The sequence below is a fragment of the Pelodiscus sinensis genome, chromosome 3 (genome assembly GCF_049634645.1).
Source record: "Pelodiscus sinensis isolate JC-2024 chromosome 3, ASM4963464v1, whole genome shotgun sequence".
Lineage (NCBI taxonomy): Eukaryota > Metazoa > Chordata > Testudines > Trionychidae > Pelodiscus > Pelodiscus sinensis.
This window is the reverse complement of record NC_134713.1, coordinates 55,381,339-55,407,077: the sequence shown is the minus strand read 5'-3', so window position 1 is coordinate 55,407,077 and position 25,739 is coordinate 55,381,339. Positions and strand designations below refer to the sequence as shown.

The following is a 25,739-nucleotide window of genomic DNA, read 5'->3' as shown; positions in this document are numbered from 1 at the left end:
TTTAGTTGTCTCTTTTCCAAGCTAAGTAGTCCTAGTCTTTTTGTTAATCTCTCTTTGTACAGGATGTGTTCCAAACTCCTAATCATTTTTGTTGTCTTTGTACTTTTTCCATTTCTAATATATCTTTTATGAGATGGGATGATCAGAACTACATGCTGTATTTAAGGTGTGTGCACCAGGACTTTATATATTGGCATTAAAAGTGAGGCGTGGAAATTGTTCATTTAATTTAGGCTTAAATCTCAACTCTGAGGGGACAGATGCCTTAGGATTTGAGTGCACAAGGAATTCGGGATCCAGACTAATCTGAGTTCAAATAGCTTGTTTCATCTTATTTTTTTTAAACTGAAAGTACTATCTTGGAAGGACGAATTAAGAGAGAAAGATAAACTAGTGAGATGACTCATTCCCAAACCCCACAGAAACTGTCAGTAAGATCTTTTAATCAAGACAAAGGGTTTGTAACAGGAAATAAATTAATTTGAGATAAGAAGAAAAATCTGTCCCCAGCACAAGATTTAATCCAGTCTAAGACATTGGATGGGGAGTTAACCCTCCCAAAGGAATTTTCTCTTCTATCTTTACCTAACTATTCTTATTTACCATCAGTATCATCTATCTATATTTATATTATGTCAGTGCTTAGAGGCCCAGGCCCCACAGAGCAAGAAACTGAACAAATACCCAGTCCCCCTTGTGCAAGGGAAAGCAAAAGTTGAGCTGAGGTTAAGCTGTTTTTCATCCGTTACAAATGCAATATCTGGAGTGGTAATGGAGTGTGGAAAGCTAGAGAGAGAACAGTCCTGTAGAACAGTGTTTCCCAATTGGTCCTCCGCAGAACCCTGGGATTCCACGAAGCGAAAGTAAAGGTTCCACAAGAACCTGGCACTCCCCTGTCCCCTCTTAAAGAGACAGCGATAAATTGCGATGGGACTCAGCGGGTTTTGTTTTGTTTTGTTGCTCAACAAATCGGGGCGGGTCTTTTTTTTTTGCTTGGAACTTTGAGGTTCCCTGAAATTCTTTCAAGCTAAAAAGGGTTCTGTGGGCCAAATAAAATTGGGAAACTCTGCTGTAGAAGGTCCCTTTCTCACAAGTCAGGCATAATGGTGATAATGCTTAACAGTTATATGACTCTTTCCCCTCATCAAAGAACCTTACACACCTTTCACAACTCATGCTTTATAGGCCACCTTTCAGGGAGCACATGTCCCATACCATCTTGCACAAGGTAAAGGTCGTAAACTCCCTAAGAACAATCAATGGTCTCTTGGTTCTTACATCTTCCCAGTCCTCATTTATAATATTAACTTTATAATGATATAAAACTTATAGGCTGTGTCTAGACTGGCAAGTTTTTCCGCAAAATCATCTGCTTTTGCGGAAAAACTTGCCAGCTGTCTCCACTGGCCGCTTGAATTTCCGCAAAAGCACTGACGATCTCATGTAAGATTGTCAGTGCTTTTGCAGAAATACTATGCTGCTCCCGTTCGGGCAAAAGTCTTTTTCTGAAAGACTTTTGTGCAAAAGGGCCAGTGGAGACAGCAGAGATTTCTTTTCCGCAAAAAAGCCCCGATCGCGAAAATTGCGATCGGGGTTTTTTTGCGGAAAAGCGCGTCTAGATTGGCCACGGATGCTTTTCCGCAAAAAGTGCTTTTGCGGAAAAGCATCCTGCCAATCTAGTCGCTCTTTTCTGCAAATGCTTTTAACGGAAAAGTTTTCCGTTAAAAGCATTTGTGGAAAATCATGTCAGTGTAGACGTAGCCGTATAGTTTAGGCATTCAATCCAAAAATGTCAAAGCACTGAAGTAAAACATAACAGAATTGTATAATACCTACCCACCAAGGAGAGGAAATTGTAGCAAGCAACAGCTAGTTACAAAATGACCCCTAAAGGCTGTTTGACTTCACTGACTTTAAAAAGCTGGCTTCAGAAAGGTTTGCTGGGAATACACCCTGTAAGAAAGCATCTCTTCCCTAGGGAGAGTTGGAATTAGAAATTCCAAAGGAAGGTTCTCCTAGAAAAAGGGTGGCTTTGGTATATTGTAAATATTTCTACAAACCACGTCTTGTTTCCTAGTCCCATACCCTAATCACAGGTCTATATTTCTACCCTTACTTACTTCTATCATTATCCTCCACCTTCAATCTCTCTTTCAGTTCTGTACTTCTCTATCCTCAATTGTTTAGCAAAGTTTACTAATTGCTTATTCTTATTTCAATATCTCCATCAATGAGGTACATTATTAGATATCATGGATCCTGTTTGCAGTCTGTGCTTTCAGGAGAACGCCTGATGACCTGCTAAATTCTCCAGTATTATTCCATTCAGGTCTTGCACTTACTTTGGCATCCTCCTTTCCTCCCACCCACTGATGTCTAGCACACAGATTTCCAAAGCCACTTCCCTGACACTCACCTTACCTTCTGTTTGGTCTCCTTCTGTTGTCCTCTCCTACTGCAAAGCCTTTAGCTTATCCATAGCTTTGTGATATTGTTTTGCACTAATACCAACCCTGGTACCTTCCCTTGCAACAAACCCCGTTGCCAGCTTTGTCCACATATTCATTCTGCTGATACCATTATTGGACCTAACCAAGTGAGTTATAAGATCAAGAACACATATTCCTGCGCATCCAGAAATATAATTTATGCTATCATGTGCCGAAAGTGTCCGTCTGCTATGTACATTGGACAAACATCTCAGACACTTCGCCAAAGGATTAATGCCCACAAAACAGATATCAGACAAGATCACAAAGAAAAACAGTTTCTTGCCATTTTAACCAGAAAGGACACTCTGGGTATGTCTACACTACCCTCCTAGTTCGAACTAGGAGGGTAATGTAGGCATACCGCACTTGCAAATGAAGCCCGGGATTTGAATTTCCCGGGCTTCATTTGCATAAGCGGGGAGCCGCCATTTTTAAATCCCCGCTGCTTTGAACCCCGTGCAGCGCGGCTACACGGGGCTCGAACTAGGTAGTTCGGACTAGGTTCCTATTCCGAACTACCGTTACTCCTCGTGAAATGAGGTGTACCGGTAGTTCGGAATAGGCACCCTAGTCCGAACTACCTAGTTCGAGCCCCGTGTAGCCGCGCTGCACGGGGTTCGAAGCAGCGGGGATTTAAAAATGGCGGCTCCCTGCTTATGCAAATGAAGCCCGGGAAATTCAAATCCCGGGCTTCATTTGCAAGTGCGGTATGCATACATTACCCTCCTAGTTCGAACTAGTGGGGTAGTGTAGACATACCCTCAATGACTTAACCACCTGCATTCTGCTACAAAGACCTTTTACATCTGCACTTGAAAGGGAATCCTCTGAACTGTCATTCATGTTAAAATTCGACACTCTCCGAGAAGGAATGAACAAACACTCAAACTATCTTACCCATTACCAAGATAGCTTCCCCAATTATCACCTCTAATACCATTAGCTCACAAACATCCCACTCTCCCCACCTCTAATATCATCAATTCACAGCCACTTACCTTCCTTCCTTCCCGCCCCCCCCCCCCCCCCCCGCATTCCCCTCCTGTTCTGAAATGTGATTTGTCCTTTTCATATGTGTTCATTTTTTTTAATCGTATCCTTTGGTATATATGGTTGTGACTATTTTCTTCCACAATTTGATCTGAGGAAGTGGGTCTGGCCCACGAAAGCTCATCATCTAATAAACCATCTTGTTAGTCTTTAAAGTGCTACATTGTCCTGCATTTTGCTTCAGAAGAATACAAGAAATAGGCCTGAAAGCCCTCTAAAACATTCCTAAAATAGCGTTTTCTTTAATTTACACAGTATATAGTTTACAGAATACATGATGCAGTGGCCTGGAATGCAGTTGGGGTTGATCTGTGTAACTCATTTTTGGTTTTGACACTTACGTGACCATCCTACAACTAGGCTGATAAAACATTTATAGCACAACACAAACCATGTCTTTCTATCTGTCAATATAGAAAACCAGTACTTTAGCCTAACAGAACTAATGTATGTATATATAAATTATATACAGACACACACATTTTTATGCTTTATTAAAGTGATAAAGGTTTGATTTTTCTGTTTGCATTTCTCATTGTAGCCTCAGATTACATTTTACAAGTAATGGGATAGTGTTCCAAGAACAGAGACACATTTAGCATTTTCCTCCAAGGCAGGGTTGAGAATTCATGCTGTATTTCGTAAGCAGTGCCCAGCTAAATCTGGTTTTAGTTAAACCCTCTGTTTGAAGTACATGACCATAATTAGATCTGCACAGAGGAGACAGCAGGATTCTGACCCCAGATCTTTCTTTTACAAAGTTTTCTTTCACTCTTCATGCAGAATTGTCTCCTCTCCTCCTCCCCCAGAGCAGCGCCCCCAGCAAGGAATGTATTGGCAAGTTTCTCTCTGGTCTGTGATAATACATTCCTCTCTGCTTTAGTCATCCTGGCATCAAGATACTCCTGGCTGCTCTTCTGGTGATGTAATGCTGGGCCCACATCACCTGCAAAGAAAACTGATCTGCAAGTAATAAAAAGCACAACCGCCTTGAAACAAAAATGGGAGTATCAATGTTAGCAGATTTCAAACTCTTTTTTTCCCCTGCTCTTGTTATTAAAGTTTCTCTTCTTTATCCCATGAGATAAAGCCCTTTCTTTAAGAACCATTTTTAATTCTTTCATTTTATTTAATATACTGAAGACAGACTTGGGAGTACTAGTGGGGATAGAATTCTGAGATTGTCACAGAGATTTTATTTTGCCCGTTATCCCCGTCAGATCTGTAGATTCTTTTGGTTTTCATAGCACTAGTAAAACGAAGTACAGGCCACAGTATCAATCAGCCAGTTTTACTCACGAAAGCTCATGATACTATATATATTTGTTAGTCTCCAAGGTGCCACAGGACTACTTATTTCTACAGCCCACAGTTTAACCAAACATAGGTCATTTTGAAATGTTCAGTGTTAATGAATCTCTCAGACTTAACAGTTTAAGGCCATATTCTGAGTGGAGTGCCATAGTAGGATATAAAATAGACTTTGTTAGATATAAAATAGCACACAATTTGACCCTTAATTATAGAACATTTTTTTCTTTTAAATTCTGGAAACTTTCATGGATAGAGATTTGTGTACATCCATCCAAGACTTCTCAGCCATCTTCTTATTCTGACTTTGAGTTTTCTCATTTGTTTATTTGTTTTTCTGACCTGCCTTCCAAATCATGAGCCTGAAGGAAAAAGCCAACTCAGTAGAAATCTACAGCACAGCCTACAGTTATTATTCATTTTACCAGTACATCATTGGCAACAGTAGTTCCCTGAGTCCTCTTTCAACTTTCCAGTAACTGCATCTATAAAGTGAATTTTGTGTTAATTCATTAAAAAGTTGACTATGACAAGGGCAACAATTTTACAGTCATTAAACAGCTTTCATCCCAGTCTTTTAGGTTGGCATAAGTATCCATATGCTTAAAAAAGATCAGTTTTACTCTCGATGTGATAAAGTTTTCAGACTGCAGATTAAGTAGCTCATGTTTAATGATAGTTTGTTAACAGAAAGAAATGAAAATATCTGACAATAAAAAATGCCACTGCCAAACAGTTAAGTACATCAAAAGATCCTGAGAGCACTTATTCTGCAAGTTCTGTTTTACAGTTTCAGTTGACCTTTAAGATAATGACTGAAACGTGATTTTTGTGAGACATGTATCGTAGCTCAGTTGTAAAACTTGTGATCCTGATCTCAGATTTAAATAGGACTGTTCCACAAATGTTAAAATAATAAGAAAACATACAGCTACATTTAGCTGTTCAAAAACAATGAGGCTGTGTCTACATTGGCTGCCTGTCTACACTGGCGTGGAGTTCTTGCGCAAGAACACTGACGTTCTAATGTATGAAATCAAGGCTTCTCGCGTAAGAACTATGATGCTCCCTCTCAGGAATAAGCCCTCTTGCGCAACTGTTCTTGTGCAAGAGGCCAGTGTAGACAGGCAACATGAATTTCTTATGCAAGAAAGCCCGATGGCTAAAATGGCCATCGGAACTTTCTTGCGCAAGAAAGCATCTACACTGGCACGGATGCTTTTGCACAAAAGCATGTCTCTTGCGCAAAAGCACATGCCAGTGTAGACGCTCTCTTGCACAAATACTTTAACGCAAAAACTTTTGCAATAAAAGTATTTGCACAAAATCTTGCCAATGTAGACATAGCCTGAGAAAATATTATGAGGCTAACATGATGGACTATTTGCTCTGAGTTTTCGGTAATTCAATGCCTTCTCTTCGCACTTAGATATTCTTTAAAACAATCTGTTCTTATGGTCACTGCTGAGAACATATATTATAACATTGTGTGACAATTCAACTACTTTTCCAACCACAGATTATTTCTACATCAGAATCAGCTTTACAGATATTCAAAGAAAATTATTATGCAGCAGAAAAGATCTGTTGCATTATTTCTGAATGAGGTTACTGCATCTGCAGAACTATCACTGTAAATCACGGATGGGGAACCTAAGGCCCAGGGGCTGCATCTGACCCCAACTAGCCTGGATCCAACTCCCAAGGCTCAGGGCTTCCCCCAGCATTGAGGGGCCCATGCTGGTGCTCCAGCCCCTCTCCCCTCCTCTGCTCACTCCCTCCACAGGGCTGGAGCACACAAAATCTACTGCCCTTTCTCACCCCGCCCGCCAGGCTTTGGTGTGCAAGGGGAATGTGGGGAGTGTCTTTCTCCTTCTTAGTCAGGTAGTTGGGGGCCTCAAGGGCTTTTTTGCTTTTATTTGTTTATTTTGCTTTTCACTTGTGTGTGGTCCCCAAGGGTATGTCTACACTACAGCACTAATTCGAACTAACTTAATTCGAATTAGTTAATTCGAACTAAGCTAATTCGAACTAGTGCATCTAGCACTAAAAACTAGTTCGAATTAGCATTTTGCTAATTCGAACTAGCATGTCCACAGTTAGTGGACCCTGAACCAAGGTTAAGGATGGCCAGAAGCAGTGCCGGCAGGGCATCAGATTAGGACTTAGAGCGTGGAGCTGCTGTCTCAGGCTAGCTGAGGGCTGTGCTTAAAGGGACCCGACCCACACCCCAGACAGACAGTTCTCAGGGGTTCCCTGCTTGCAAAGCAGTCCTGGCTTGGAGTGCCCTGAGTGCCCAAACTCGGCACATCACAGCACTTGGCCATCAGCCCGGCTGCACTTGCCGCAGGCTGCCATCCAGGGCGGGATGTCAATCGGGGGGCTGCAGAACAGCTTCCACCCCGAGGAGCCCGCAGAGCCAGCCCAGTCCTTCCCATCGGGGGCTTGTACCCCATTCCTCCCTCACCTCCTTCCACTTACCCCTCCCTAGCTCCCCTTCCTGATGTAGAAAATAAAGGACACGTGTGTTCAAAAATAGAAACTCTCTTTATTGAACAAAACTCGGGGAGACTGGGAAAAAGAGGTGGGAGAGGGGAAGAGAGAGGGTGGGAGAGGGGAGATCAGGGGTTTGGAACAGGTCCCATATGAAGAGAGGCTAAAGAGACTGGGACTTTTCAGCTTAGAAAAGAGGAGATTAAAGGGGGATATGATAGAGGTCTATAAAAGCACGAGTGGTGAGGAGAGGGTGCATAAAGACAAGGTCTTCATTAGTTCCCATAATAGAAGGACTAGAGGACACCAAATGAAATGAATGGGTAGCAGGCTTCAAACTAATAACAGAAAGTTCTTCACAAAGCAAATAGTCAACCTGTGGAACTCCTTGCTGCAGGAGGCTGTGAAGGCTACAACTAGAACAGAGTTTAAAGAGAAGTTAGATCAATTCATGGAGGTTGGGTCCATAGAGTGGTATTAGCCAGGGGGTAGAAATGGTGTCCCTGGCCTCTGTTTGTGGAAGGCTGGAGATGGATGGCACGAGACAAATGGCTTGGTCATTGTCTTTGGTCCATCCCCTCTAGGGTCCCTAGTGTTGGCTGCTGTCGGCAGACAGGCTACTGGGCTAGATGGACCTTTGGTCTGACCCAGTACATTCTAAGCTCAGGGCTCAGGGTCGGGGGTCTCACTGGACCAATTTGATTTTCATGCAAACCTGCTCCTGGGTGGCCAGGCTGGCAGTTATCCTGCTCTAGACGGCCACTTTCCTGTGCCTAGTGCAGAGGTCATGGATGAGGTCCACAATCTCCGCACTAGACCAGGTGGGCGCCCACCTCTTGCGGACCTGGGCAGGCTCCCGGGAGCCGCCAGCCTGGTCCTGGAAAGAGGCGGAGGGTTGGGTGGCAGCGGGTAGCTGGTTTGTGCCGTGCCAGGTGCAGGGTCTGCTGGCTGGGTGCTGGCAGGCTTGCACCTGGAACAAGCACCGTAGCCAGCCCGTGCCCCTTTAAGGGTTCTGGGGCCGGGAGGGGGGCAGAAGAGTTTCCCTGGTGGTGCCCAGAGTGGCCACCAGGGAAAGCTGGGGAGGGCTAGCCTCCCACTAGTTCGAATTAAGTGGCTACACAGCCCTTAATTCGAACTAGTTAATTCGAACTAGGTGTTAATCCTTGTAGAATGAGGTTTACCTAGTTCGAATTAAGCGCTCCGCTAGTTCGAATTAAGTTCAAACTAGCAGTTCGTGTGTGTAGCGCCTATCAAAGTTAATTCGAACTAATGTCTGTTAGTTCGAATTAACTTTGTAGTGTAGACATACCCCAACTGATTTTCTCTAGCCCTACTCTAAACACTCCATGTGTCAGACAGCGAGTGAGGGAAGAAAGTTACTCTACTCAGGCTCTTATCAAAAGCTCAAGATCCAACCAAAGTGAAATAACTAGCAATACTGATATTAAAATTGGCATAGGTGTCTTTCATGGTTAACAGAGAAATAAAACATATCTAGTTGTTAACTGTTAGTCAAGTTTCGGGGCTGTCTACAACCACAGGAAAGTGTAGGTAAATCAAGGTCACTTTTAGAAATTTTTCTTCTCAAACAGAACTGGCAGGTGCTCAGCACTGTTTGGAATTTATCCACCACTTATTTATATGATATTTAGCATTAGGACTTGAAGAAGAGCTCTGTGTAAACTCAAAAGCATGTTTCTCTCACCAACAGGAGTTGGTCCAATTAAAGACCTTGTCTCTCTGTTGGTCTTTATTTTTCATTAAAAAACCCCTGAAACCAATGGAATTATAAGAAAAGTGTTGGTATTGCATACCAGTTCAAGTGGTGAAAAGACCTTACAAATATTTTCCATTTGTTCTCTGTCATCAAAAGTTAGCAATGGGCCTCCACTATGAATTTATCTTTTAAACAGTTTTAATAAGTAGCTTTCCCTCACATAGCAGGGCAAAGATCCCTGGCCTGTTGTGTGTCCATTACAATGGCATCTGAGCATCAAACTAATGCAGGAAGTTGTACTTTAGACCTGAATGCACAACTCATTTTTGTAAATGTATTGGTCTACTTAATGATCATATATTCATGAGTTTATGTTACTGCTCCTCCTTTGATGATACTGCAGTTCCCCAACATTTACAGGGCTCTCAGTCCAATCAGAATCTGAATAACAGCTTTTAAAAATACCTAAATAAGCTGTTTCCTACTTGCAGTGTTTACTCTGAGTCTCTGAATAAAAGGTAACTTTCTAGAAAAGTAACTTCCAGGCCATATTTGTTCCACTTGTGACCATATCATTTTAGAGCATTTCTGTAGCAAAGAACTGTATGTTTATTTTTTTAAAATCAACAAACAGTCAGGATTGTACATTGCAGATGATTGTTAGGTTCTTAGCTTTTCAGAAAAGGGAACTGGCACCACTCATACATATAGTGCTATATGCACATAAAAACAATAGCTATGCAAACCAATGGAATTTGAAGTTCTCAACAGTGGGGCAAACAGATACAAAATTTGAGGAGGATGTGGGTAAAGATGCAGGAATCTTGCACTTTTCAGAGGAAGAAAAACAGGATAGTAAGAAGTTTTGGAGGAGAAATTCTTTCAACCCTTGGAGTGTCTGCACCTATGGAAGTCAAGAGAAGCGTCATATGTGAAAGCAAAATTTGTATCACTATATATGTATTAAAAATATCATAGAATCCAGACTGAAGTACAGAGAAGCCTTTTTCTTCTGCAGTTACCTATGAACACACTAGCACTGACACAGAAGACAGTACTCACTTGGGAATTTTACTAATTTGAGCCAAGAAGCAGTAGAAACCCTGACTGTAGGCACAAATACATATTTTAACTCTGTAACCGACTCTTCTTAGCTTCCTTACACTGAAAAAAAAAGGGACAGAAAGTATTAGAGATGCTATGGTGGAGATTTTGATGTAATGGACAGGTGTGTGCTCTTTTGCATTCCAGGCAAAATCCCACAGATACTGAAATAGACATTAATGAAAATACCTTTTCTATTGCCAGTTGTGACATGGTATATTAGGTAGTGGTGACAGTCAGGATTACTCAGTGCTGAAGTTATTAAAACCTATTAATCTCACCTTGAGTTTGAAGCAGCAGCTGATTTATGTTGCCGAGTTCTTGAAAATTCATTTTTATTAAATTTTATAAAAAGCCATTCTTTAGACAGTTTGCAAAAAAGCCCCAATAAATAAAGCCATGTATTTCTGTTACAGCACTCTAAGAAACATCTTTGAAAAGGTTAAATAAACTCATTGTACAGTTAAATTTCATTACAAATGGCTATGATTAAAGTGTAAAGGTAAAATGACAATTTAAAAAGTAGAAAAATAATTTCTAAAATGAAGGGCTTCATATTAGACTATTGAAACCAACAAAAATGTTGTTAATGGCTTCAGTGGATGTGGGATCAAGCCCAGGAATTGCACTCCATTTGCTCATTAGCAATTGTGCCCCATCTTGCAGAGAAATGCAGTCCCCCTCCCCTATCCCAGGAATCTCTACCAATCTGATCTTGGGGAAAATTCCTTACTGATCTCAAATATGATGACCAATTAGCCCCTGACCTGTAGGTGGGACTCACAAACCACACACCTGGGAAAGAATTTTCTGTAATAACTCAGAGACATCCCCATGTTGTGTCCCATTTCCAACCACTGGAGGTATTTGCTAATAGCAGTTGCTGATGGTCCATAACCCATTATAGGCAATCTCATACCATCCCTGCCACAAAATTATCAAGCTCAGTCTTAAAACAAGTTACGTGTTTTGTCCCCACTATCCCATTGGAAGGCTGTTCTAGAACTTCACATCTCTGATGTGCAATATCATTGCTTCCAGAATTAGATTGTCTAAATATCAGGAGGTACAGCAGTTCCATGAAAGCAAGAATGAGTTCTCTTAAGACCAAAAGAAAGAAATGTTTATGTTTAGCTCATGGATCATACTTCCATAAAAGGCAATAACATCAAAATGTACATGCTGAAAAGAAAAGAGGAAAAAAAAATCTTAAACCCAGGCAGTATGACTTATTTAGATATGATCTGGGGAATAATAAAACAAAAGTGGTTTTTTTTAACAGCTGTATGGAACAACCTGTTTTAAATAAGAAGAAAGGTGAACAAAGCCAGTTGTTCAGCTTAGATCACCAAATGAAGTTTTTTAGGGTGTATGACGTATGCCATATAAAATGTATTGCCTGGAATATATAACAGCACAGATTCCAATTTGAGGTCTTTTTCCTAGGCTTTTCCTACAAGGTTCTGGTTCAAGGATTTGGTGTATATAGCTCTCTCTCTGTTAGTGTATACTTTTCCCAAGGGGCATAAGGAAGCACCTAGTGTATTAAAAAGTATTTTTTACCCTGAGATTTTCTTTTATGCTGTCGCAGGAATTATTAGTTTCATTGAACTCATTAACATCTATTAAGATATGGGAAGATATGTGGACAGGTGGAAGTTTGAAGACAGATTTGCACCTAACAAATGAATGCTAATTATCCAGAAACATACAGCAAAGGCAAAGGATCAAGGAGAACATCGAAGCTTAAAAAAGAAAGGTTTTCATCACTTTGGGTTTTTTTTTTTATGGACAGTAATTTGCAGTCTGTCAAGCTACATGATGTGCAGTTTCATGTCTGTAAGTAAATACAAATCCAGAGAAATCTTTGTTTTGTTTTGCACTAGTAGAAGCATTAGGGCTATTTGTAATACAGCTAGAGAGTTGTGGGAGGCTTGCTGATACTGTACTGCCTTTGCTATTAATGTTACATATGTTCTTGCACTGCTGATAAGGAGCAAGGGAGAGGGTGGGGCTGTCCCTGGAAAAGATACAAAGCAATGTTTACAGCAGATTTTATAATCAAATACTCATTTGCCAGGGGCAATAGCTACAGACACTTAAGAACACCAACAAAAGAGAGCAACAAATCAGAGCAATGTGTAGTCTATTAGCACATCATTAAACAGTTTAATCAATTCCATCTTTTGCTTCCCAGTTTCTCCTCCTCGCTACAGGGAAAGAGCGTAGCCAGCTATGTTGCACAAATTTTGAATTAGGCTGGAGATTGTGATCCCTCCCTTCGTCTCCCTGTCCCCCCCCCCTTTTCTTTTCCTGGCGTTTGTATTATGAGATTTCTCAACTGTTGTGAGTGCAATTTGTTCAGGAATTCAGTGTTTTAAACTACGTGTTGTAAGAAGCAAAAATTGTGCTTACCTGTAAATCATGTGAGGAGCAAGCTAGACCTATTCAGTCCTCTTGTGTAAACTAAAGACTAAAATGTATTTTTTAAAAGACATTTATTGCTTAATCTCTGCATTTAATTCTCACTCTTCAGAAGAATCTCTTAGAGTTAAAGGTGAAACTCTATTCAATGTAGTTCATGCTGTTATTGCCTTATGTGCTCCATTATATGTTGGCACAGTGCAATAGCTCAAGTAAATGAAAGAAAGTGTTTTAATTCTTAAACTCACAACACAAGACATATTTAAGGGATACTCTTTGTGTTGGATACATAGATGAGCTGTTGTATATAAAAACCCTGCAACCAGCCAATCAAACCTACCATGATAAATGTGTAGGGGAAAACATTTGTTAGAGACTCAAGGAATCTATATATGATATGCATTTATTAACCTTTATGTCATGCAGCAAAGCTGCTCTATTTTGGAGGGTTTCCTTGACAATTAAATTGACGGGGAGGAAAAAAAATTATTTAAGAGAAGTTTGGTTGAGACAGGTTTTATGGATATTGATAAAGATCCCTGAACCTACAACCAGATGCCTTACTCGTGCAGAAATTCCCAATGGAACTTTATACAGGGCTCTGCCTGGCTTGCAGGATTGGGGCCTAGGAATATGTAAGTACACAGGGTTCTAGAGTAAACTAAACTAAAATCCGTATCTGAAACCTGATGATAAGCACTCTCTGACTCAATATATTTTGAGAAAAAATATTATTTTTGAAAATGGATTTGAACACTGTACTTTTAGCTGTTCACTTTTATGTAAGCAATTAAATCCATGCTCCACATGCAGGCAAAAGGTGGGGTTTAATTACCAGGATTTTTGCAGTTACATACCTGACCATAACAGACCCACAAAGCAAGTACCAATAACAATATTAAACATGTAATAACTGGCCTGAATTTAGGCTCAGCTCTTGCAATAGTACTAGTGCAGGGGAGTGCCCACTTGGGTGTCATGAAATCAGATTGCAAGATCTTTGGGTCAGGTGCCATGTCTGCCTCAACACTGGATTTAGCACAAGCGTTCTTTCTCTTGCAGAATCCCCCTAGCTTCACACTCTGCATGTGTACAAGGGTGCAGGCAAGATCAGGGACAGTGGCCTGAAACCTGTGGAGGTCCACACAAGTGCAGGAGTCAACCCTCATGACTCCATCTGAAGGATTGGGGCCTAGGTCTCTACAATAGTTACCATATTGGGGTTCTGGTATTGATTTGGGCCTTTGCTTGCTAATCCTCTTGAAAATCTCTGTTTCTTTTCACACACATATCAGTGATCCAAAGGCTCATCTGTGAGTTTACACAGCTTCCTTTTCTGCTAGTTAAAATACAACAAATGCACTGTGAATAAAACACCCTTTTGAGTGTTTGAAGATGTCACTTGGGCTTTGGTTTTGTGCAGACTCGCTATGCAGGGTGGGGGGGGGAGCAATTGCCCCAGAGTCTGGGGCAATAAAGGGGCACAGAGCTCCTGGCTTCCACTGCTGTTACTAGATTTGCCTGTTGCTTTGGGGCGGGCTTGTTTTTTAGGGTTACTTTTATGGGAGGAGGTTGATATTTCCATCAATGTGCTGCTTGTGTTACCTGTGTTCTCATATGGAGCTTTACTTCTCCCTCTGCCAATTCCCGCTCCCAATGGAGCTCTCCTGCAGGATCTAGGATCCCCAGGACTGGGTTCTTTCCACCTAGAAGCAGATGAACACACACCTAATCACACCCACTACCAAAGCATGTCTGAGAGGACTGGTCAATCAGCACTCACCAGCTGACCCCTTATGCCCCTGGACTCAGTAGGCTGGGTTGCCAAGTTGTGACCCTCCTGCGCCCTTAGACTCAGTAGGCTGGGTTAAACAGCACTTTAAGTTACCACCCTCATACTCTCCCAAGTTCAGCACCTACCTGTCCCCACATTCACACCACAACTGTTCTGCTAGTAACCCACTTGATAAGCAAACCCCACAGGATTATGGGCACTACAGGAATCTTTAGCTTAGGTACAAGAAACATTGTTGCAGAGTAAATAGCAAAGCCAAAACAACACTCATAGGCTACGTCTAGACTACATCCCTTTTTTGTAACAGGGATGTAAATTAGACGTATCGCAATTGCTAATGAAGCGGGGATTTAAATCTCCCGTGCTTCATTAGCATAAAAATGGCTTTTTTTCGGCACGGAGCTTTGCCAGAAAAAAGCGCCAGTCTAGATGCTGATCTTGCGGAAAATAAAGCCTTTTCCAAAAGATCCCTTATCTCTTATTTCAAGAGGGATAAGGGATCCTTTGGAAAAGGCTTTATTTTCCAAAAGATCAGCGTCTAGACTGGCGCTTTTCTCCGGCAAAGCTCCGTGGCGAAAAAAAGCGGCAGCCATTTTTATGCTATTAAAGCACGGGAGATTTAAATCCCCGCTTCATTAGCAATTGTGATACGTCAAATTTACACCCCTTTTCCGAAAAAGGGATGTAGTCTAGACGTAGCCACAATGTACAAGGAGGAGAAAGAGAGAGGCAACCAGCTCAGCAATGAATCATAGAACACTAGAACTGGAAGGGACCTCGAGAGGTCATCAAGTCCAGTCCCCTGCCCTCACAGCAGGACCCAGTACCGTTTAGACTATTGTTTCTGAAAGTGTTATACGGAATCACTCTCAGAAACATATTAACTGTCTGCCCTAGTTTGTTTATTTACCATTGCCACGGCCACGGAGCCTGGCAGCTCCCATTGGTTCTTTTTTGTCCTTTGCAGCCCATGGGAGCCACGGGAAGCAGTGTGAGCTGAGCCACCACTTTCTGCAGCTCCCCTTGGCTGCGAAGGATGAAACAGAGTCAATGGGAGCCAAACCACCGGTAAATAAACAAACCGGGGTGGCCAGTTAATGTGTTTCTGAGAGTGATTCCGTGGAATACTTTTAGAAACACTGGTCTAGACCATCTTTAACAGATGACTATCTAACCTGCTCTTAAATATCTCCAGTGATGCAGATTCCATAACCTCTCTAGGCAACTTATTCCAGTGTTTAACCACCCTGACAGGAAGTTTTTTGTAATGTCCAACCTGAACCTCCCTTGCTGTAGTTTAAGCCCATTGCTTCTTGTTCTATCCTCAGAGGCCAAGGAGAACAATTTTTCTCCCTCCTCCTTGTGACAGACCATTTCTCCAGTAGTTAGTTATTAATGGTTCACAATCCTGCTGGAGGGGCATAACAAGTGGGGTTCCACAGAGGTCTGTTTTGGGACCAATTCTGTTCAATATCTTCATCAACTATTTAAATATTGGCATAGAGAGTACATTTATTAAGTTTGCAGATGATAGCAAGCTGGTAGGGGTTGCAATTGCTTTGGAGGATAGGGTCATCATTCAAAATGATCTGGTCAAACTGGAGCAATGGTCTGAGTTAAATAGGATGAAATTTCATAAGGACAAAATGCAAAGTGCTCCACTTAGGAAGGAACAATCAGTTTCACACATACAGAATGGGAAGCGACTACCTGTGAAGTAGTATTGCAGAAAGGTATCTATGGGTCATAGTGGGCCACAAGCTAAATATGAGTCAACAGTGTGACGCTGTTGCAAAAAAAGTAAACATGATGCTGGGATGCATTAACCGGAGTGTTGTGAGCAAGACATGAGAAGTCAATCTTCTGTTGTACTCTGAGCTGATTAGGACTCGATTGGAGTGCTGTGTCCAGTTCTGGGCACCACATTTCAAGAAAGATGTGGAGAAATTGGAGAGGCTCCAGAGAAGAGCAGCAAGAATGATTAAAGTTCTAGAGAACATGACCTATGAAGGAAGTCTGAAAGAATTGAGCTTGTTTTGTTTGGAAAAGAGAAGACTGGGAGGGGATGATAGTGGGTTTTAGGTATCTAAAACTGTCACAAGGAGGAGGGAGAAAAATTGTTCTCCTTGGTCTCTGAGGATAGGACAAGAAGCAATGGGCTTAAACTGTAGCAAGGGAGGCTTAGGTTGGACATTAGGAAAATCTTCCTGTCAGGGTGGTTAAACACTGGAATAAGTTGCCTCGGGAGGTTGTGAAATCTCCATCTCTGGAGATATTTAAGAGCAGGTTAGATAGTCATCTATTAGGGATAATCTAGATGGTACTGGGTCCTGCCGTGAGTGCAGGGGACTGGAATCTATTACCTTTTGGGGTCCCTTCCAGTTCTAGCGTTCTGTGATTCTATTCTATGATCCCTCAGATGCGGCAAGCCCCACAGGACTGGAGCAGGCCTCTGCCATCATCGGGCAGGGAGATGCTCCAGTCCCCACAGGTTAAGTGGAACCAGTAACCATCCGGCTCCCACCAGTAAGGGTTACCAAGTTAACCATTCACATCCTTAGTACGGGCAGAGATCTGGCACCTAGAACAGAGATTTCCCACCAGGCTGTGCTTTCCTGCTTTCTGTATCGCACAGGTCAGTGTAGTTCTTGCTTTGGAAGTTCTTCTGCCTTTTCATTGCTTTGGCTTTGGTTCAAGGCCCAGGAGGGTGTTGTCTTCCATGAATACTCTGCACTGTTCTCCAAGAACACAGAACTGGTAGGTAACACCACTGATACTGTAGCAGTGTTGACAGCTGGAGCCCCAGACATCTTTGAATTACTGCTCCACATTCTGAGAGCTTGGGGTGGGAGGATGGATGCTGCAGTCTGGGCAGCACTAAGGGCTGACTTCCCTTGGCCCCTCCCCTTCTGCCTTCAGCCCGCTATTTCTGGAGCTAGCTCCCACTCTGACCATGCCTCAAGGCCCATAGTGGCTGTCGGCACCACTGGTTTTGTGAAACATGAGGCCATCTTCTGAGGGATAGAGGGCTGTGTAGATGGTTTCCACCGTAGTAGAAGGGGGAACTATTTGGTGGGGTGCAGGCTGGCTAGAGTAGACAAGGCAGAGGGTTTTAAACTAATAGCAAATGGTGAAGGTAAAAAGCAGGAAGCTGGCACTCAGCACACAAGAGAGATGCTGAGAACAAAATTAATCAAGGAACCAAAGGACATCATGAGAAGAAATTATTGAATTGCCTGTTCACCAATGCTTGGAGCCTGGGTAACAAGCAAAAACTAGAATTGCTTATTTGTAAGCACAAATTTGATCTAGTTGATATGACAGAAACCTGATGAGAATGGCTTACACAATTGGAATGTTAAATGCAGTGGTTACTGTATAATTTATTTAGGAAGGATCAAGAGGGCAAAAAGGTAGGGAGAGTTGCCATCTGTCAAAATGGCTTTACTGTTTTTGAGTAACTAATAACTTGTAAGAAAGTGACATTGAATGCTTATGGGTTAATGTTCTAAGAGATAAAGCCCAAGATGAGGTATTAATTGGTGTCTATATTTAAAACCCTAGGCTATTATAGACCTGTTAACCCGGCATCAGTTATGGGTAAAATAATGAAGCAGTTGATGAGACATAATTAATAAGGAACTAAGGGTACGTCTAGACTACATGCCTCTGGCGACAGAGGCATGTAGATTAGGCTACCCAGCATGGGAAAATGAAGCGGTGATTTAAATAATCACTGCTTCATTTACATTAAATGGCTGCCACGCTGAGCCAATCAGCTGTTTGTCGGCTTAGTGCAGTAGTCTGGACACTCCGCGGTCGACATCAAAGGCATTTGTCGACCTCCCAGGTAAACCTCATTCCAGGAGGCATAACGGGGAGGTCGACAAATGCCTTTGATGTCAACCGCGAAGCGTCCAGACTACCGCACTGAGCTGACAAACAGCTGATCGGCTCAGCGCGGCAGCCATTTAAATTTAAATGAAGCGGCGATTATTTAAATCACCGCTTCATTTTCCTATGCCAGGAAGCCTAATCTACATGCCTCTGTCGCTAGAGGCATGTAGTCTGGACATACCCTAAAGGAAAGTAATGTAATTATTGCCTATCAATATGTGTTGATGGAAGATAGTGACTTGATATATTTTTATAAGATTACAGGTTTGGTTGATAAAGATTATAGTATTGACCAACATTCCCTCTAAGATGTGCAGGAGCACAGCTTCATAGGTGATTAATCAGCCCTGCCCAGTCAGAGGCTCAGGGCTCCATGCAGGAAGCTGACTGACTGGGCAGAGCTGAGTAAATTACCTGTGAAGCTGTGCTGCCACCCAGCTTAGAGGAACACTGGTATTGACCTAATACACTTATACTTCTGTTATGTGGCACTGCATGAGATTTTGATTCAAGAAATCAGAATGATATAATATTAACATTGGCACATGTTAAATTAACTAAAAAAATCACTAATTAGTTGGTCTCAAAATGTAACTGTAAACAGATCATCAGCATCACCATTAAGTGGGTGTGCTTCCAGAGAATCTTGCAGGCACCAGTGCTTGGCCCTCTACTTAACATTTTTTTATCAATGGCTAAATGTATACATCTGGGAACAAAGAACGTAGTTACAGGTGGGGGAACTATCCTTTGAAGCAGTGACGCTAATGAAAAAGATTTGAAGTCATGGTGGATAATCAGCTGAACATGAACTCCCACTATGATGCTATGGCCAAAAGAGCAAATGTGATCATGAGTTGCATAAACAGGAGAGTCTTGAAAAGGACTAACGAGGGTATTTTACCACTGTATTGGCACTGGTGTGACTGCTCTTGGAAGACTGCATCTACTTCTAGAGCCCGTAGTTCAAGAAGGATGTTGACAAATTGCAGAGGGTACAGAGAAGAGCTATGGGAATGATTAAAGGGTTAGTAAATAGGCCTTATAAGCGAGTTCCTTAAGTCTATCAATCTATTTAGCCTGACAAAGAGTACATTAAGGTGTGACTCGATGATAGTCTATAAATATCTAGATGGGGATACGTAAAATGTGCTCTTCAATATACCAGAGAAAGGTATCACATGATTTAGTGGCTGGAATTTGAATCTAGGCAAACTCAGACTGGAAATAAAGTATAGTTTTAATGCTGAGAGTAATAACCATTAGAACAATTTACCAAGGTTTGTGGGGGATTCTCCATCAGTGACAATTTTAAAATAAAGACTGGATATTTTTCTAACAGATATTTTGCAGAGGCACTGTATAGCCTGTGCTATACAGGAAGTTAGACTGGATGGTCTGACTTTGGAATCTTGGGAACTCTGATTCTGTGTACACATTTACATTCTTGCTTTTTTATTTGGCTCCATCATTCTGACATGTCGTTTTCTTCTTTCCTTCCTTTTAGCTTCCTCCTTTTATCATTTTTGCCTCCTTTCCCTAGTATTTTGGCTTCACACTCACTATTCTCCAGCCTTAGTCACATTCTCTTTTTTTCCTCTTAGTGTGGTGGTATGGGCCTGGGGGCAGGGAGGAATCACAAAGTTTCCTCCCGCCCTGTCCCTGATTGGCCTGAGGGCAGGGGGAGCACGCAAAGTCTCCTCTCACCCTGTGAGGGGTGCAGCACTTCTAAGCACTGCATGATCCTTCCAGGACGGGGCAGGGTGGGAGGAGACTGTTTGCTTCCCCTCTCCCCCAGGCCAATCAGGGCTTGGGGGTTGGGAGAGCTCATGAAGTCTCCTCCCACCCTCCTGCTGCTCAGCTGGTGATTGACTCTAAGTGTGGAGTTCCCTTGCAGGGCGGGAGCAGGGAGCTGGAAACTTCATGTGCTCTCCCTTTCCAGGCCCTGATTGACTTTAGGACAACAGGGAGGAACATGTGAAGTCTTCTCCGACCACCAGGGGCATGGGTACCTAGAGGGAATCGCCAACTGATCAGAACAGCTGGCAGTTCTTTATGGGGAGGGAGCAAAGACTTTGAGCACTTCCCCCACCATCCGGACCAATCAGGGTCTGAGAGTGGAGAAGCACACAAGTGTCCTGGCCTTGCCCTTTCTGCCTGAGGCCTCGCCCCCTACCCTTGTTTATAGGGTAGCAGTATTGTCTAGTGGGTAGCACATCGAAGTGTAATTCAGGAGACAAGGATTGTATTCCCATTTTGGCCACCGACCTGCAGGGTGACCTTGGGCAAATCACTTCATTGCTCTCTGCCTTAGTTTCTTCCTCTGTAAAATGGGAATAATGCTGCTTAACTCCTTTGTAAAGTGCTTTGAGGTCTACTGATGAAAAGCACTAGAGAAGACATAGGTGTTGTTGTTATAACTTTGCCAAACATTAACTGCTGGGGCTGAAATGTTACATGTCTATCTTAAGCTGATCTCTCTCTCCAGATTTATCTTTTATTTCAGCCCAAACTGTTCAGCAATTGCCAAGAATGAGGCTGGGGAAAACACATTGTTTTGACTATGTTACAAAATTCTGTCATCCTTAATTTTTCAAGGCTCTACTGTCCTGAAGTCTTGAAATTTGGCAGGCGGGTGCCCTTAATGTCAGGGATATGCCTTTTGACATCCCTTGGGAAATCTGCCCCAATGGTTATTCTAAGCCTTTGAAAAATCACAGTTTGCACAAGTTAAAAATACTTGAGATTTGAGCAGCTGAATTGCCCTAAAAATTCCATGCACAGTTGGCAAGCTACAGCCCAGCCTGGCAGGGCTTTCTCTGTAACTGCAACTGGGAGCTGCGGCAGGCCATGCTGAGTCCAGTGCAGGCACCTGAACTGAGAGCAGAGAGATGCCTGTTTCTCTCCTGTGCTTTCAACCCCACCCCCACTAACTCCAGGCAGTGTGGAGGGGGAAACTGCCTGATTGAATGAGTGTCAAGTATCAGAGGGGTAGCCGTGTTAGTCTGAATCTGCAAAAGCGGCGAGGAGTCCTGTGGCACCTTATAGACTAACTGGAGTGTTGGAGCATAAGCTTTCGTGGGCAAAGACCCACTTTGTCAGTGCCACAGGACTCCTCGCTGCTTTTGATTGAATGAGGGAGACCAAGAGTGGGACATGCATTGGCAGTCTCTGTTTGTGATCTGCTTCACCCTTGAGGACAGGGTGGGGCGAATGAGACTGTAGCTATGAAGAGGAGAGGTGATACTGAGAGTTAGAGAGGGTGGGACAGGAACTGGGAGCAAGGGAAGGAAAGGAGGCTACTGGGGATGGGACTGCTAGCTAGAAAAAGACTGAGCTAAGAGGAGGAGCTGGATGGAAAGTGACACTGGTTGGGCAAGGATACTGGGACTGAGAACTCTAGAGATGGAGTCAGATCTGATAAAGAGCTGGGAGGAGGGGAGTACAGAGAGGAGAGAAGTTGGGGTTGGAGCAGCAAGGGGTAGGGAGTTGGAAGAGGTGGATAATGAGACTGTGCAAGGAACCTGAACAAGCAGATTGTGACTATGAGGCAGTGGAAATGGAAAATATGTGTTGGAGAAGGGGACAAGGAGGGTGAAAGAGATTACATGAAGAAACAGGGAAATGAGAATGGGGAGTAAGGGCACTGGGGGTTGGGGTGTGGATACAGGACCTGGAATAGGGTATCTAGGGTGCAAGTCACAACTGGCAAGACGAGAATTTTCTGACCTACCTAGAATACTGGGACTGGGAAGCCTGAGGAGTTGAGAATGGGACTGGCTAGGTGAGGAAAAAGCAACTGGAATGAGGAGCCAGGATAGGGATGAGGCAGGCCTGGGACATGGACATGTTGGAAGGAATGGAAAAGAAGGAGTCACTCTTGGGGAGAAATGAGACGTAGGCTTTCTGCCCAGTAGCTCACATTCCTCTTCAGAGCACACAATGTAACTTTGATTCCTTAGTCTCACCATTCCTCTGCTGTCTGCGTAAGTGGTGTGTGACTCTTGCTTTTGGACAGGAGTGCCAGGAGACAGGGGCGGATATAGGGCAGGGCGAACGGGGCGGCCGCCCCGGGCCCTGCGCTTCAAAAACCCCGCGCATGCGCCATGGCGCCGCTGCGCGTGCGCATGGCGTCATTGCGCATGCGCCGTGGCAAAGGGGGGGGCCCGCGGAATTACGCTGCCCAGGGCCCCGCAAAACTGTCATCTGCCCCTGCCAGGAGATCCCTAAAAGTGGAAGGGGCCACCAGTATCTGGACTGTGGCCCCACCCCTCATTCTGCCTTGAGGCCTCACCACAGCTCAACTTCCCCCTCCCCTGAGTCTTCCCTGTGCTCCAACCCTACTCTCCCTCTTCCAGCCCCCTCTCTGTCTCTTCCCCAAAGGCCCTCTTCCCCTGCCTGCTTCTTGCACCTCTCTCTCCGCTCCCCTAAAACTTCACCCTCTATGCTTCTTTCTGCCCCCTCCTGCCTTAAGTGCAAACAAGGCAGGAAGAGGGATGGAGAGAAGAGAGTGGCAAGGAGGAGGGGCTTAGGGGAAGAGGTGGAATGTGGGCAGATGAGGTCATGGGGGAAAAGGCCAAATGGGTACAGGACCTCAGTATCAGTAGATCTCACATTTCTCAGGATCTTCCAGTGGTGCACTTCCACAGAGAAGTGTGCCACATCTAGAATTTCTTGCTCTGTTTGGGGAGGCTTATCCAAGTCTATTGTGGCTGTCTGCAAATATCTGTGAAGTACAGTGTCAAAGTGTTCCATCCGGCGTTAGTCCATAAAGAGGATACAACATGCTACTGCTATCAATTACTCCATTAGCTCAAAAGGTGTCTGTCTGGTGGATCAAGGTTCCAATTATATGATGACCCATGTCAGTGTCGGTACAATGGCACATGAGGAAATTTCTGTTTTCAGTTTGCTTTTTTAAAAACCTAACCACCTCCACACAAGGTACATTAAGTGAACATTTATTAATGTTGCAAAGTCAAACACTCAAACATTAGGAAATGCCAGATTTAAAGATAATCTTCATTTGGCTTCCTAGTGCCTATGAATTATGATGAAGTCTTTAATTAGTATTTTCTATACAGGCCCCCAACCTCATTCAGTACTCCTTAATAATCAGCTATTTAATATTATGTTGTCTCCTTGTTGTTCTTATGTTGTTCCTAGGCCTTAGTAAATTAATAAACCGTGCTTTGAAGGCTTTCCTATAGTTTCCGAGAACATTACAAATATTAATTAATTTGTTTAAAATACCCAATGAGAATATTGGGTATTATCACCTTTTTAGACACAGGGAATTTTGGCACAGAGAGATTAAGGTCAAAAGTATCCTCGAATGTTGGGTGCTCAATTTGAGAGACCGAGTACTTGATTTTTTCAGAGAACTTAGCATTCTAGAACACTTGCCAGTTTAAATTGCAACTCCCATTGACTTCAGCTGCAGCCGCAATTGTTCATAACTTTTCAAGCTGGGAACATAGAAAATGAGGCACACGCTGTAAAGAATTTTGTTTTAATTGATTGCCCCAGAATCCCATAATGACTCTGTAGCAGAGGCAGAAATAGAATTTTATTCTCCAAGGAAGTATATAACTGCCTTTAATCATAAGACTGAACTGTATTTTCCTGCATTCCCTTGCCTCATTCACTATCTATATGCCTTCTAACACCTGCAATACATAAGCCAGGGTCCTACAGACAACGGTCTCTTTCACTGCATACCCACACTTCATGTCCAGAGCAGTGCCTTCTTATGCATGGAACAAGGCAGGTGATCATGTAATTAAAGGCCATATCATAATATATACAATGAAGCTTAGCTATAGTTGCACAGGCAACCTTAATGCTGGAATTTTTTTGAGTGCTTAACTTTATAACCTTAACAATAATTATAGGCTATGTCTAGAGCATCTGATTTTGAGGAAAAACTTGCCAGATGTCTACACTGGCCGTTTGATTTTCCACAAGAACACTGACGATCTCATGTAAGATTGTCAGTGTTCTTGCGGAAATACTGTGCTGCTCCCGTTCGGGCAAAAGCCCTCTTGCGCAAATCATTTGTAAACAGCACAGTAATGTTTTCCGCAAAAAAGCCCAAAACGCGAAAATGGCGATCCGGGCTTTTTTGCGGAAAATCGCGTCTAGATTGGCCACAGACGCTTTTCCACAAAAAGTGCTTTTGTGGAAAAGCATCCTTCCAATCTAGATGTGCTTTTCTGAAAATGCTTTTAACAGAAAAGTTTTCGGTTAAAAGCATTTTCGGAAAATCATGCCAGTGTAGACGTAGCCTATATAGAGTGCTTGTGGTGTTGCCATCTCACAAACTATTTGATTTTATTTTTTAAATTAAAGTCCAGCTTCTGGAATCCTGCTGTGATTAATGAAAGCTTATAAGTCTCTTGTTTAAAACAAAGTTTCTAGTCTTCAGGGTTGTGTAGAAAAGTTTGAAAAGGTAACCCACATACAGGATCAAAGAACATTTTAAAAGGACCCAAAAATCTCAGTGATTTTGGAGGGTGGCCAATTCATAATTTGTAAACACTGGGGGTGGATAACACCATACTCTTCTGCCTGTTACTATTTTTGTGATAGTCTTGCTGCCCTGCATGTGCTTTCAAAAACAAACATACATGTTATGGGGGGGGGGGGGGGGGGGGCAGGGAAGACACAGGGAGGCCCAGCAGTAATCAAGTTCCTTTATTTACATCAGTATATATAGTTCCTTTATAAAAGGACCATAGAGTCAATAGATCATCAAGATTATTACTAACTGAAAAAATAAAACCAAGCCAAAAAAACCCTGAGCTTTTCTTCAGCTAAAGGTACAAAAGTGGAAACTCAGTCTGCTAAACTTCCCTTTTGTGCATATTTGCTTGATTGAAGAGAACAAAACTTGTGGATGCTCCCTTATTTCAAAGGAATATCTTGTAACTCCTAAATTATAAACTCTAAACCTGATTGGGGAGGGGAGAGGAAAATGTAAATAATAAACCCTGGGGAGGAGGGGAAATAGGATTATAAAAGAATGCTGACAAAAGCAAACCCTGAAGATAGTTAAACTGATTAAAATTCAGAAGCATCAAGTCATTGTGGAGAACTAATTGGTATCAGTTTTTGCTAAAGATAACTAACTTTCAAGAAAGCAACTTCAGAAAAAGGTAATTTTAAAATCTATTTGCTATTCATTAGCTGTGTTGTATTTTGGATGGAATTCTTTTTAATGATCATCAATTATTTACCTAAACCCTGACTAACTTCAAATCAGTATGCTGAATCTTCAGCTAATGTGATTGCTACTTACATTCAGCCATGCTGAATAGAATTGGCTGGAATCCAATTTTTCTGAAGGAAAAAAAAGCAAAGAGAGGATGGAGGGGATGCAGTCCCATCCTCCTCCTTCCCCTTTTCCCCCTGCCAAGAATAGATTATGATTTTACTAAGCCTTTCTGTGGCCAGC

At 42.7% G+C, this 25,739-nt stretch overlaps 1 protein-coding gene across 5 annotated transcripts in view; it reads left to right on the top strand.

Moving 5' to 3' along the window:
• Positions 1 to 25,739, top strand: part of FILIP1 (filamin A interacting protein 1) — a 147,294-nt gene that overhangs the window by 92,834 nt on the left and 28,721 nt on the right. The window contains exon 1 of one of the 5 annotated variants that reach the window (XM_014577989.3): positions 9,131 to 12,006. The exons of 3 other annotated variants lie outside the window; for them this stretch is intronic. The gene's annotated coding sequence lies outside the window, so the exon portion shown is untranslated. Of the gene's footprint in view, positions 1 to 9,130; positions 12,007 to 25,419; positions 25,441 to 25,739 lie in introns of those variants that run through there. One more of the 5 variants, XM_075923777.1, reaches the window with a different exon arrangement.